Raw genomic sequence first — 13,557 nt, 5'->3', positions numbered from 1 at the left:
CAGAGGATGAGATGGCTGGATGGCATTACCGACTCATTGGATGTGAGTTTGAGCGAAGTCAGGGAGTTGGTGATGGACAGGGAGGCCTGGTGTGCTGCAATTCATGGGGTCGCCAGGAGTCGGACCCGACTGAGTGACTGAACTGAACTGAACTGAACTGAACACTATCAGCAAACATGGGAAGGGTGAAATTAAATCATATTTCTGTGAGTCCTCTGAGACAACATTAAAAAGTGACCTTTCACATCTTCAGTGTTTTCTTAAGTAATAGTTTTTTCAAAGCTGAAGTCACATCCTTATTCCTAAGACTGCATATCAAGGTGTTAAACACTGGCGTCATAGCAGTGTAAGAAACAGAGAGCATTTTGTCGGTTCCTGGGGAATGATTTGATTTGGAGCATAAATAGGTAATAGTCATGGAGCCAAAGAATAAAAGCACAACGGTGAGATGGGAAGAGCAGGCGAGAAGGCTTTGGACCGGCCTGTGGCTGAGCGCAGCTTTCCAATGGCAGAAATGATTTTGACATCAGAGCCCAGTATTAGGAGAAAGGAATCGTGGCAAACAGCACAGCAGCCGCATAGACACACATTTCATTAAGCGCAGTGTCCCCGCAGGCCAGGGTGATCAACGGGGGATGTCACAGAAGAAGCGGCCGATCCTGTGTGAAGCACAGAAGGGCAGTGAGGACACCTGGCATGTCTGTGCTGTCGGTACTGGAATCCCTCCACCTAGGCCCCAGTGGCCGACTGCAGGCCCCTCCAGTGATTCCTGAGCAGTGGGCGGCGCAGAGGCTGCACGTGGAGGCACAGGGCACTGGCCTCACCCCCAGGAGGAGCGCCCCGGGGCTCCTGGAGCAAGGAAGAGGCGCCTCTGATGGCCTAGCTCAGCTAAGAAATGCTTCTGTCTTGGGTCTAAAGGTTCACTAGAATCCTAGGGAGAGTGACAGATACATAACAGATTTCCAGTGGCGAGAAATTTGCCTGGAAAATAATACATGGGTGTCTGGAGCACAGGGTCTACCCTCGTGATTATTATGTAGATGAGAAAGAAAATTCCAACTGAAGTCCCTGGAGGTTCGGAAGATCCAAAAATCCCAGGAGAACAAATGCCACGGCTGAAGAGAAATTGCTTTCTGCTGTTTGGTTTCCTGGAAGCATCTGCAAATATATATATGTGTGTGTGTCTGTGTGTGTGTGTGTGTGTGTGTGTGTGTGTGTCTGTGTGTGTGTACACACAATATAAAGTCTTCTATCTCTCTGAGTTGCAGTTTGCCAAGCGGCAAAATGTGTACACTGCACTTTCAAAACTCACTAATTTGAGTCCTAGAAAAGCATCTAAATTTGATATTAAGACATAGTTTAAAGAAGTTCATTCTTTCACAAAAAATAATCCATCAGAAAAGAGTAATATCAGGAATTAGGTCTGCTGATCAGTTCAGTTCAGTTCAGTCACTCAGTCATGTCCGACTCTCTGCGACCCCATGAATCACAGCATGCCAGGCCTCCCTGTCCATCACCAACTCCGGGACTTCACTCAGACTCAACGTCCATCGAGTCCATGATGCCATCCAGCCATCTCATCCTCTGTCGTCCCCTTCTCCTCCTGCCCCCAATCCCTCCCAGCATCAGAGTCATTTCCAATGAGTCAATTCCTCGCATGAGGTGGCCAAAGTACTGGACTTTCAGCTTTAGCATCATTCCTTCCAAAGAACACCCAGGGCTGATCTCCTTCAGAATGGACTGGTTGGATCTCCTTGCAGTCCAAGGGACTCTCAAGAGTCTTCTCCAACGATGGCTGTATTTTCCTGTTTCTGATAATGACATAATCGATGCTGTGTTTTGTTATTCTTTGTGAGACGAATATATAGCAAGAAATCTGACAATTTTATTTAGAATGACGTTTCCAAATTGCAAATAGAACTGCCATATGACCCAGCAATCCCACTGCTGGGCATACACACTGAGGAAACCAGAACTGAAAGAGACACATGTACCCCAATGTTCATCGCAGCACTGTTTATAATAGCCAGGACATGGAAGCAACCTAGATGTCCATCAGCAGATGAATGGATAAGAAAGCCGTGGTACATATACACAATGGAGTATTACTCAGCCATTAAAAAGAATACATTTGAATCAGTTCTAATGAGATGGATGAAACTGGAGCCGACTATACAGAGTGAAGTAAGCCAGAAAGAAAAACACCAATACAGTATATTAACACATATATATGGAATTTAGAAAGATGGTAATGATAATCCTGTATGTGAGACAGCAAAAGAGATATAGATGTATAGAATGGACTTTGGACTCTGAGGGAGAGGGAGAGGGTGGGATGATTTGGGAGAATGGCACTGAAACATGTATACTATCATGTAAGAAACGAATTGCCAGTCTATGTTCGATACAGGATACAGGATGCTTGGGGCTGGTGCATGGGGATGATCCAGAGAGATGATATAGGGTGGGAGGTGGGAGGGGAGTTCAGGATTGGGAACTCATGTACACCCGTGGCGGATTCATGTCAATGTATGGCAAAACCAATACAGTATTGTAAAGTAAAAATAAAAATTAAAAAAAAAATAGAATGACCTTTCCATCAGTTCTCCTTTCTTGTGTTATTTCTTTTACATTAATTGCATTTATTTATATTTTGATTTAAGCCATCAAAATATTTTTGAATCATCATGCAACTATAATTAAAAAATAAGCCAGAAAAAGTGATTTGGGGGATGATCTTTGTGATTTTTTTGTGTTATAATAGTTGGTATAGTCAGTTTATTTCAATTGAAAGAGTCATAAGAACTCAGCCAAAGAGGTTTTTATCAAATCTCAAACACTGATTTTGCATTTGAGTGGTAATTCCTACAATTGACAGCCATGCTTTCAATAAATTTCAGCTTAAAAATGTTATATAATTTGACTAAGATCAAAGCAAATAAAAGGTATTATTAAGACTGAATTTTAAGCATGTACAACTCAAAATCCAAGTTACTTTTACTGCAACAGATAATTTCAGGGGAACATAGAATGTATCATTTATATATATTTCTCCTTCCTGGGAATTAACATATATAAGTAACCCAATAAGTATTTGATTTATTAATGGATAGCAATATCCAATATTAATTAGATTACTATGGAGCTTCCCTATAGCCTCCACTAAAGATTGGTTAGGGATACACTATTCTCATTACTGTGTTTTGTGTTCACCTCTCTCTCTGCACTTTGAAGTCTTGTCTTAATTCTTTTCCAATATTGTAACAATATCCTTCTTCCATATTTTTCTTAAGTATTTTGGGAAAAACAAATCAGAGAAAAGTAAAAATAACAATCAAAAAACAAACTGGAAATTAGCAATCTACAACTAAGTACTAATTTGCTTGACTAAGATTTGAGACAAGTTCTTAACAAGATGCAATGATAAGTAACTTTTGAAATTTCCACACACATTGTGAATATTAAATAGAAATTGCATGACAAAACCTTTTTAAATGCAGAGAAGTTATTAAGCAATTTCTATCCAATTTCTGATTCCCTCCTTAAATATTATAGTAGCATAAAATCTTTCCTTCATATAGAAATACTGAGGATTTTCTCCATGAATTTGGAATGTTTTCCAGGCGGTGTCAGGGATACCATTCATGCATAGCTTTATTATAATACTGAAAAATATTATGTGTTCATCTATGACAGCAAAAGATACTGATCACACACTGTGTTGGACTTACATTATTTCTGTTCTAATAACCTAAAACACTGAGAGTGGAGTTACAAAGAAAAAGTATACAAACCAAACAGTTGGCGACTACAAATTCCATTCTAAGTCCACTATTTATTTCAGACTTTGATTAACAGTTTCTACTTGTGTTAAATGATTTTATGTTTACTTTCCAAAACAGTTTAATTGAAATTACAGTGTTCTGCAATACAAAGGGGTTTCCCACATGGCATTAGTGGTAAACAATCCACCTGCCAGTGCAGGAGATGCAGGAGTTGCAGATTCTATCCCTGGGTCTGGAAGACCACCTGGAGGAGGAGATAGCAACCCTCTCCAGCATTCTTGCCTGGAAAATTCAATGGACAGAGGAGCCTGATGGGCTACAATCTAGGAGATTGCAAAGAGTCAGACACAATTGAACATGCATTCACACATGCAATACAGAGATGGTAGTATTATCCACCACATCTACTATAAGGCTCTGCACATTTTATTTTGTCAGGTGATACTTAAGCAATAAAACAATTGTGAGCTGGATGAAATTCAAGCAACATAAAGACAGAAAAGGAAGAAGAAGATCAGAGAAAGGGAAGGGGAGAGGGGGGAAGGAGGAAAGAAAAAGGGAAGAAGGGAGGGAAGGAGAGAGGGAGGGAAAGAAAGAAGGGAGGGAGAGAGAGATGGAAAAGCCACAACCTATGAATTATTCTCAGTATTTTCATAACAAAATATTCACCTTAGTGAACCCCTGGTGGCTCAGCAATAAAGAATCCACCTTTAATGCAGGAGACATGGGTCCAATCTCTGGGTCAGGAAGGTCCCTTGGAGAAGGAAATGGCAACCTGCTCCAGTATTCTTGCCTGGGAAATCTCTTGGATGGAGGAGCCTGGTGGGCTGCAGTCCATGGGGACTGCAAGAGTCAGACAGGACAGTGACTAAACCACCACCAGTGCTTTCAATCTATGCCTAATACTGGAGATGAGCTTAGAATTGTGGTTTGATTGTATACTTATATCCCTTCACCATAGGTAGAGATAAGCAGTGTCACGTCACTACTCTAAAATTAATTCTACTCAAACTTCTCTTTCGCAGAAGTCCCTCCAAGTGAACAGTAATTGAGGCTTTTTGTTTGTTTGTTTGTTTTTCCTTTAGGTTGGCTTCTTTTCTTAGGGACACAGGCCAATTTCTCTTTTACTTAGCTAATGACCGCAGGGCTCTAACTCCCTCTGAATGAGGACAAAGACAGTTATATTTGTAGTCTGACTGTGTAGTATTTGTTTAATCAGAAAAGTATAACATCAATGATTTTTCTTTTAATGCCCTAAAATGTTAGATTCCTTTTCAAGAGGACTTTCCTGTTGGCTCAGATGGTAAAGAGTCTGCCTGCAGTGCAGGAGACCTGGGTTTGACCCCTGGGTCAGGTAGATCCCCTTGAGAAGGGAATGGTTACCGACAACTCCAATATTCTTGTGGGAAAATTCCATGGACAGAGGAGCCTGGCAGGCTACAGTACATGAGAACAAAGAGTTGGACACAACTGAGCAACTAATACTTTTCAAAATAGTGTTCTTCGGAAATAATGCTGCATTTCATTGACGGTAGTATGCAAACACTTTAAAATATTTAAAAAGAAGCCAATTACTGCCTTCTTCAGTAAGTTTTCCTACATTTAAAATTTTCTTCAAAACTACCTCAACTATTTTAATAACTTTTGTTACATTAAAATGAACAATTCATTTCAAAATATTTTAGTCATTTATCTCACTAATTTTCTAACAGAATAATGAAGATGTTGCCTGAAATATAGTCTAGCTTGCCAAATTTAATATATTATCTTAATAGCCTGTAAATATTTGGGCTTTATCAACTTTGATATTTAAGATGTGATTAGGTAAGAAAACCAATCTAAAATGTAAAGAACACTTTTGATGTAAGAGTTCATGGTTACCTTCCTGGATTGGAATGAAGTTATTTCTTTCTTTGATATAGAGTATTTTAAATGTTGTTCTATTGATATTCAGCTTTAAACAATTTGAATGTTAGGTGTTGCAAATGTCTTTCTAAATCATTTTTTCCCTCCAAAGCAACTAGTGCTCTTTAAGTAGAAATAGATTTCTTTCAGCCTCGGGAATTAGTTCTCTCCTGTATCAATGTATAATTGAACCAGCTCATGCTAGCCATTCAAATATTTTGGAAAGCAACCAAAAATGCCCTTGGCCATAGCATTCCTTTTCAGTGATGTCTTACTCTATTCTGTAGTGCTTTAAGTAACAAGGCAACTGACTTCAGGATTCTTGCCTGCAGAATCCCATGGACAGAGGAACCTGGCGGCCTACAGTTCACTGGGTCACAAAGAGTCGGACATGACTGAAGCTACTTAGTATGCAAGCACATAAATATCCTAGGGGAATTAGGACATCTAATGTTGATGGAGCAATGGAATCTAAGACATTAAAAAAATTTTCCAACACAAATATGACTAACTGATTTTTGACAAAGGTTCAAAATCATTCAATATATTTAAGAAAAAATACATTGTCTTTAAAAAGTTATTAAAGCATTGCACATGCAAATCCAAAGAAGCAAACAACCACCACCACAACGAAAAAACCCCTGAACTTCTATATAAACCATAAAACCTTATTTAAAAATTAACTCAAAATTGATCAAATGAGGGAGAGAAATGGTGATGCCATCCACCCATCTCATCCTCTGTTGCTCCCTTTCCCTCTTGCTCTCAGTCTTTTGTAAACATGCACACATACACACACAAACACACAGAGATGGAAACAGTTTCCAGAAACTGGATGTAGGATTCCGGGGGCTGTGTGTGTGTGTGTGTGTGTGTGTGCGCGCGCTCAATTGCTTCAGTTGTGTCTGATTCTTTGTGATCCTCAGGCTGCCCCAATTGGTTTGCTGTAGTTTCTCATTAAATTTAACAATTGAATATTTTAAAATTAATATAAATTAACAGATACAGACATAGATTAGATATCTAAATACAGATATAAATATCCTGCAGCTTCCCAGGTGGCGCTAGTGGTAAAGAATCCATCTGCCTATACAGGAGACCTAAAAGATGCAGGTTCAATCCCTGGGTGGGAAAGACCCCCTGATAGTTTGTGAGTTTTGAGGAATCAGTCCATTTCATCTTATTGGCAATTTTATAGACACAGAGTTATTAAAAGCATCTTTACTAACCCTTTAATAATATCTATAGATTTCAATGTGCCAACTCTCATTCTTTGTGTTTACTATATGTGATATGTCTTTTTTCATTGTCTATTTTTAAAAATCATATCTACTTTATAAAATTTACAAAGTATCAGCTTTTTACTTGATTGCCTTTCTCTATTTTTTTTTTTTTTAGTTTTGATGACTTCTACTATTTTGTTTTTTCTTCCTTTTGTTTGATTTGGATTTATTTTACTATGACTTTTAGAATTTTTTGTGGTGAAAATTTAATTTTTTGACTTAAGATATTATTTTAATGTTCTAAGTGTTTAACACTATAATATTTTATTTAAGTACTGCTTTGGCTGCATCTCATAGATTGTGATATGTTACATTTATACAAAGTAAACATGTAGATCAATAAGAGGAAGACCTCCATGTACTTGAAAAGTTACATAACATATAACCCTTCAATAGTGATAGCTTTCAATGCATGGACAAAATATTTATAAAATGTATCATTCTCTCTTCTCGTTATTCTTTATACAAGTCTGTTTATTCCTGCTTACATGTGTGCATGCTTAGTCGTCTCCGCGACACTTTGGACTGCAGCCCACTGGGCTCCTGCTTTCAGCTTGTAGACCTGAAAATGATAAGTGTGTGTTCCCCTTCCCCTTACTCCCCTTTCTGTACCTGGTTAGTGTGAATGCGGAGATGGAAAATTCATGTTGAACATGATCTAATTGTCCTAAGTCTTTTAGATTTCTTACTTTTGAATTTTTAATGACAAAGACAATTCTCTTCAGGACATTATTCATTTAAATCTTTTTCAGAATATCTTTATTTTTATTTTATAGCATCAGTAATATGTAATCATAATTTTCTGATTTCACAATACTTCCATTTCTTAATAATCACAAAATATAGGAGAGGAGGTAGAAAAATTTAAGGAATAATATGGATAGATGTGATTTTGGTTGTCATACCAAACTCCTCCAGTGTCAGTCAGACACAAAGGTTTAGTTTAATTAAGAAGTGACATGGGGAATAAGTTGATCCCAAGGGTAAAGAATATTTTCTATTTAAAGAACACTATTTTTTATGACAAGGAATATATTATAGACTGTGGTTAGCCTCTATTCCAAATAAATGTAAATTGCCTAATTGCTAAAACAAAAAAGGTCTGACTTTTTTTCTGTATTTTAACTCTATCTATAAAGGTAAGCATTGCATTTAGCTTTAATTCAAACAGGTAAGCATGAATCATTTTTTCCAATAGCAAATTTAGCTTTACAAATATCTATGTATATTTAGCATCAGCAAAAAAGGCATTCACTTCAGAAGAATTAAAAATAGATCCTTTCTCCTTACTGTTAATTAACTGAGAAAACCCTGATTCAGATAATCTTTTTACTTCTGATTCTCATCATTCTATTATCAAGTGAGAAACTACAGAGTACTGTGTATACACATGTGCGCTCAGTCGCTTCAGTCCTCTGACTCTGTGGGAACCTATGGACTGTAGTCCACCAGGCTCCTCTGTCCTTGGCATTCTCCAGGCAAGAGTACCGGAGTGGGCTGCCATGCCCTTCTCCAGGAGATCTTTCTGCCCCAGGGATCGAACTCACGTCTCTCATCTCTTACATTCCAGGCAGATTCTTTACCACTGAGCCACAGGAAATGTCTTGAATTATATTTGGCCAATATATCAAAGATTACAACCTCATTATCATTATCATCAGTCATCTTAAGTATTAAGATTTATATGTGATTACTACATAGTAAGCATATATTTAAGTAGTTTGCATGTAGTATTAAATCAGGATATATCACAAAAAATTAAAAATTATTTAACTAAGTTGTATGATAGTAAAAGGAGTTATTAAAATGTGTTCTCATCCAATACCAAGGGAATCATTTGTTTCTTAAAATTAAATTCTATGTAAATGAATGAGAAAATATTAAAGTAATATTGGCATGTTTTTCTTTTTGTCCTAAAGGAAGCAGGCTTCTGAGTTGTATTCACCAATTTCAGGTTTTCATTTCCTATTTCAAACTGATTTCATCAGTATTAAATGCATTGTGATATAGCTGATTTACATGATATTGTAATAAATCCCTACATCAAAGAAAATTGTGATTTCAGTGGAAATACCAGAGCAATAAACGTTAATTATTTGAACAAAAACAAAAGTGGCTCTATTTAGATGAATTATATAGTGATTTTTCTCTTTGAGTTGTATAAAGAGAAGCATTGACAGTTTTCAGAAGTCAGAGAAACCAACAAATATGTCACAATATTTGAGGAAATCTTTGAACCTGAGACTGAGTTTAGAATATAATTACAGTTTGTATAGAATTTGAATAATTATAATATTTCTTACTTTAGAAATGGTTTTATACTGACAGTTCTATTTACTATTCATAAAAAGTTTCCATTTGACAAATAAAAAGTTGAGATGAAAAATATTTTAATAAATGTGGGACACTCCATTCTTGATATTAAGTTTTGCTTTCTTACTTTTTCTGGCTTTTCTTTGACATCTTAGTTTCAGTATGCTTTTCAAATGTACTGTCTTACCTGAACAGCAAGGAATAATTTACAAAGGGGATTAAAAAATGAGAGAAAATCTTACATACATAAACAGCAGATACAATAAAAAAAATAAAGCAGATGGCAATTTCTGTGGGAAATGGATGCACCTAACAAATGTAGGTGCATGCTTCTTGCTAAAAAGATTGATGATTCATTCAACAAGCAGTTTTAATCAGTATCCAAGTACTACACTCTACATTGATTTAAGTATGTGAATAAAATTTGGTAAAGGTGTTCAGACAAGGTATTGAAAAAAGGAGGCATGATATATGTAGACTCATATATGATGCATCTGTCAGCCACTAGCTTCTGACAATTTAAGAGTCATTCATAGCATTTTTGCATTTCTACCAATCACATTTTTATTGAGATAATTGTATAATAATGGAAAAATTTGAATATCTTTTGTACTGTAATGTGTAGTTTAAGATATTGTAGATGGTACATATATAAATAGTGTATGGCTTCCCTGATGGCTCAGAAGATTAAGAATCTGCCTGCCATGCAGAAGACCTGGGTTTGACCCCTGGGTAGGGAAAATCCCCTGGAGAAGAGAATGGCAACCCACCCCAGTATTCTTGCTTTTGTATGGACTATTGGTTCTACCCCATGTTTGTCTACATTTTTGCAGCAGAAATCTTGACTTTTGTCCTCACTTAATACCCTTAGAATATGTAGTTAGTTGTGTATCTTATTTTCAGTGACTTATTTTCTACTGGCTTTCAAATAAGTTAACCAAAAGTGTTAGTTATTCAGTTGTGTCTGACTCTTTGTGACCCCATGGACTGTAGCCCACCAGGCTCCTCTGTTTGCGGGATTCTCCAGGCCAGAATACTGGAGTGGGTAGCCATTTCCTTCTCCAGAGGATCTTCCTGACCCAGGGATCAAACTGGGGTCTCCTGCATTGTAGGCAAATTCTTTAACATCTGAGCCACCAGGGTATGGCTAAATAAGTTAACACATAATATGAAAAACACACGTATCACATGCTGAAAACAATGAAGCAATTTACTACTTCTGCAAGAATGAGTGAAAAGAGTATAATTTCTAAATACACACACATGCACACCCCACAAAAAGTATTCTTGATCTCTAACAGGAAAGAGAGGAAGGAGAGATTTACATTTTCAGTGGGAATCCATGTTTATAGTTTGGAAGTGAAGTGAAGTGAAGTGAAGTGAAAGTCTCTAGTTGTGTCTGGCTCTTTGTGACCCCATGGACTATACAGTCCATGGAATTCTCCAGGCCAGAATACTGGAGTGGGTAGCTTTTTCCTTCTCCAGGGGATCTTCCCAACCTAGGGATCAAACCCAGGTCTCCCGCATTGTGGGCAGATTCTTTACCAGCTGAGCCACAAGGGAAGCCTAAGAATACTGGAGTGGGTAGCCTATACCTTCTCCAGCAGATCTTCCCAACCCAGGGATCAAACCGGGGTCTCCTGCATTGCAGGCAGATTCTTTGCCAGCTGAGCTATCAGGGAAGCCCGAAATAACCTCCGCCTGAACATGGACTTGAACCCTGGACCCTCAGACTGATGCTATACTGACTGAGCTATCCAGGTTCTTATACCTTGGGGGAAATTCCAAAGAAGCAATCAAATTGATTCATCTTTAATGTATTCTAGAAGTTAATGAATCACATTTAGTGGAAGAAATGTACTATGTGTTGCCCAAAAAGATCTATAGAAAAAACAAAAGAAGCTAGTAATATAGTTAAAATAATGAGAAAAATGCAAAAAAGATGGGAAATCTCAACCTACCTCATTCACATACATGACTAATACAAACATGCAAAAACGAAAGAATGAAAAAGTTGAATGGACTTATCAGTAAAACAGCAATTGTTGAGGATGCAGGTAATTTAGGAAGATCTCACAGATGATTCATGGGTGGTGTCTCTTTCATGCAGTAAATGAGTGAGAGGTGAACATTCTAGCTAGAACTGCTTTCGTGAACATAAACCTGGATGTACTTGCCTCTTACGTCTCGAGTGTTCCTGGGCCAAAAGAACACCTTAAAATTCCTTTTCTCTCAACTAAGAAATCTGAATAGAACTTATCACTACTGATTTACGGACTTTACACTGAAATACACATGTTTGAAAACTAGTAACATCACATAATATTATATAGTCAGCTCACCAATTTTATTTATAAGAAAAAAATGAAGTATGTAGAATGCCAGTGTCAAACAAGACTTTGGAAATACCACAAGAAAATCAACACTTTAAAAATTAACTATGTTCAACCCTAAAACTATCTTAAGTGACTTACAATTATTTCACCACGCAATCAAATTAACTTTCAATTGATAATAATTAAACACAGAATTGAGAGGTGAAGAGAAAAACACAGGCTGAAAAAGCAAAATCACTATGTAAATGAATTTAACTCAAATTTTTGTATTTTGAACATTCAGATGAAGAGCAAAATTATAATTGCATATCTTCAGAAAAAGTGATAATTCATGGCAGAAAATAAAGATTAAATGGATAGCTTTTCTTACAAATTGATTTAATAATGATGAAAAATTCACAACCTGTTAGACGCCTAGCAATTAAAGGTTTGTTTTCTAATGGAATTGGAAAAAGTGAATGGTGTATCATCTCCTATATATATAAGGAAACAAAAGCCAAAGAAAGTGAAATAACAGTACCTTTGATTGAATCATTCCCACAGATGAAATATGAAGAGATGGAAGTGGAAGACAACATGTCCACAGTGATACAATTTGTACTCCTGGGGTTTTCTGACCTTCCAAATCTTCAAGGGCTATTATTTGGGGTGTTCTCCATCATTTACATCATTATCTTTATTGGAAACAGTCTTATAATAATAATAACTATGCTTGATGCTGCACTGCACAAACCCATGTATTTCTTTTTCTTTTTTTTTAGTTTTTTATTTTTTTAATTTTAAAATCTTTAATTCTTACATGCGTTCCCAAACATGAAAACCCATGTATGTCTTCCTGGCAACCTTTTCCTCCTTGGAAATCTGTTACTTGTCCGTCACTCTCCCTAGGATTCTGGTGAACCTTTGGACTCAGGACAGGACCATTTCTGTGCTGGACTGTGTTGCCCAAATGTGCTTCTTCCTTATCCTCAGAGCCACTGAGTACTTCCTCCTGGTGGTGATGGCCTATGACTGCTGTGTGGCCATCTGTGACCCTCTGCACTATCCCCTGATCATGACCCCAAAGGTGTGCCTCCAGCTGGCTGTGGGCTCCTGGGTCAGTGGAATCCCAGTGCAGATAGGGCAAGTGTGCCAGATCTTCTCTCTGCACTTCTGTCATTTGAACGAGATTAACCGCTTCTTCTGTGACATCCCCCCATTCTGAAGCTGGCCTGTGGAGACACTTTTGCACGTGAGCTCTCAGTCTATGCAGTAGCTCTGTTTGTTGCTGTACCTTTTATGTTGATCCTTGCCTCTTACAGCAAAATCATTTCCACTATTCTGAGGTTGCCAACGGCCAGAGGACAGGCTAAAACCTTCTCCACATGCTCTTTTCACCTGTTGGTTGTGGAGTTATTCTTCGGATCTGCTGCCATTGCCTACTCAAGACCAAAATCCAGTCATTCTGCAGGGACTGACTGTTCTCTCTGTTCCACCATAGTGACTCCGATGTTCAATCCCATGATATACAGCCTTCGGAACAAGGATGTGATTGAAGCACTGAGAAAATTATTACTTAAAAAATAATGCGATGATTTTAATTATAAATGTTTTAACTGTTTGCTAAACAGTTAACAGAGAAACATTTTCAGCTTCTATCTTCCTCTTTTAAGGAGTTAGCCACTTCTATTCTCAGATGCACTTATGAATAACTTTAGAAAACTAATCCACAATTTACTGGGCTTGGATATATACCAGATAAATAAGTCGTCAATCCTCCATGCCTGAGGAATAATCCTGTCTCATGAATTACATAGTAATTTACATATTAAAAAAGCTAAAACAAAATTGAATCAGTTAAGTTTTTTGGCTTACGTATACTGGAAAATATATGTTTATTTATCTAAATAATTATCTCTATTTCCACACTTGTATTTGATTGCATTCTTTGATTCT

The 13,557-nt window shown here is 37.2% G+C and overlaps 2 pseudogenes; one reads left to right on the top strand and one right to left on the bottom strand.

Moving 5' to 3' along the window:
• Positions 1 to 241: 241 nt before the first annotated feature.
• On the bottom strand, positions 242 to 1,158 carry LOC138428086 (olfactory receptor 10AG1-like; annotated as a pseudogene).
• Positions 1,159 to 12,165: 11,007 nt separating this feature from the next.
• On the top strand, positions 12,166 to 13,188 carry LOC138428457 (olfactory receptor 10AG1-like; annotated as a pseudogene).
• Positions 13,189 to 13,557: the final 369 nt, after the last annotated feature.

This window comes from Ovis canadensis, chromosome 23 (genome assembly GCF_042477335.2).
Source record: "Ovis canadensis isolate MfBH-ARS-UI-01 breed Bighorn chromosome 23, ARS-UI_OviCan_v2, whole genome shotgun sequence".
In the NCBI taxonomy this organism is placed as follows: Eukaryota; Metazoa; Chordata; class Mammalia; order Artiodactyla; family Bovidae; genus Ovis; species Ovis canadensis.
Note: the sequence above shows the minus strand (reverse complement) of the source record. Positions and strands in the feature narration are given on the sequence as shown.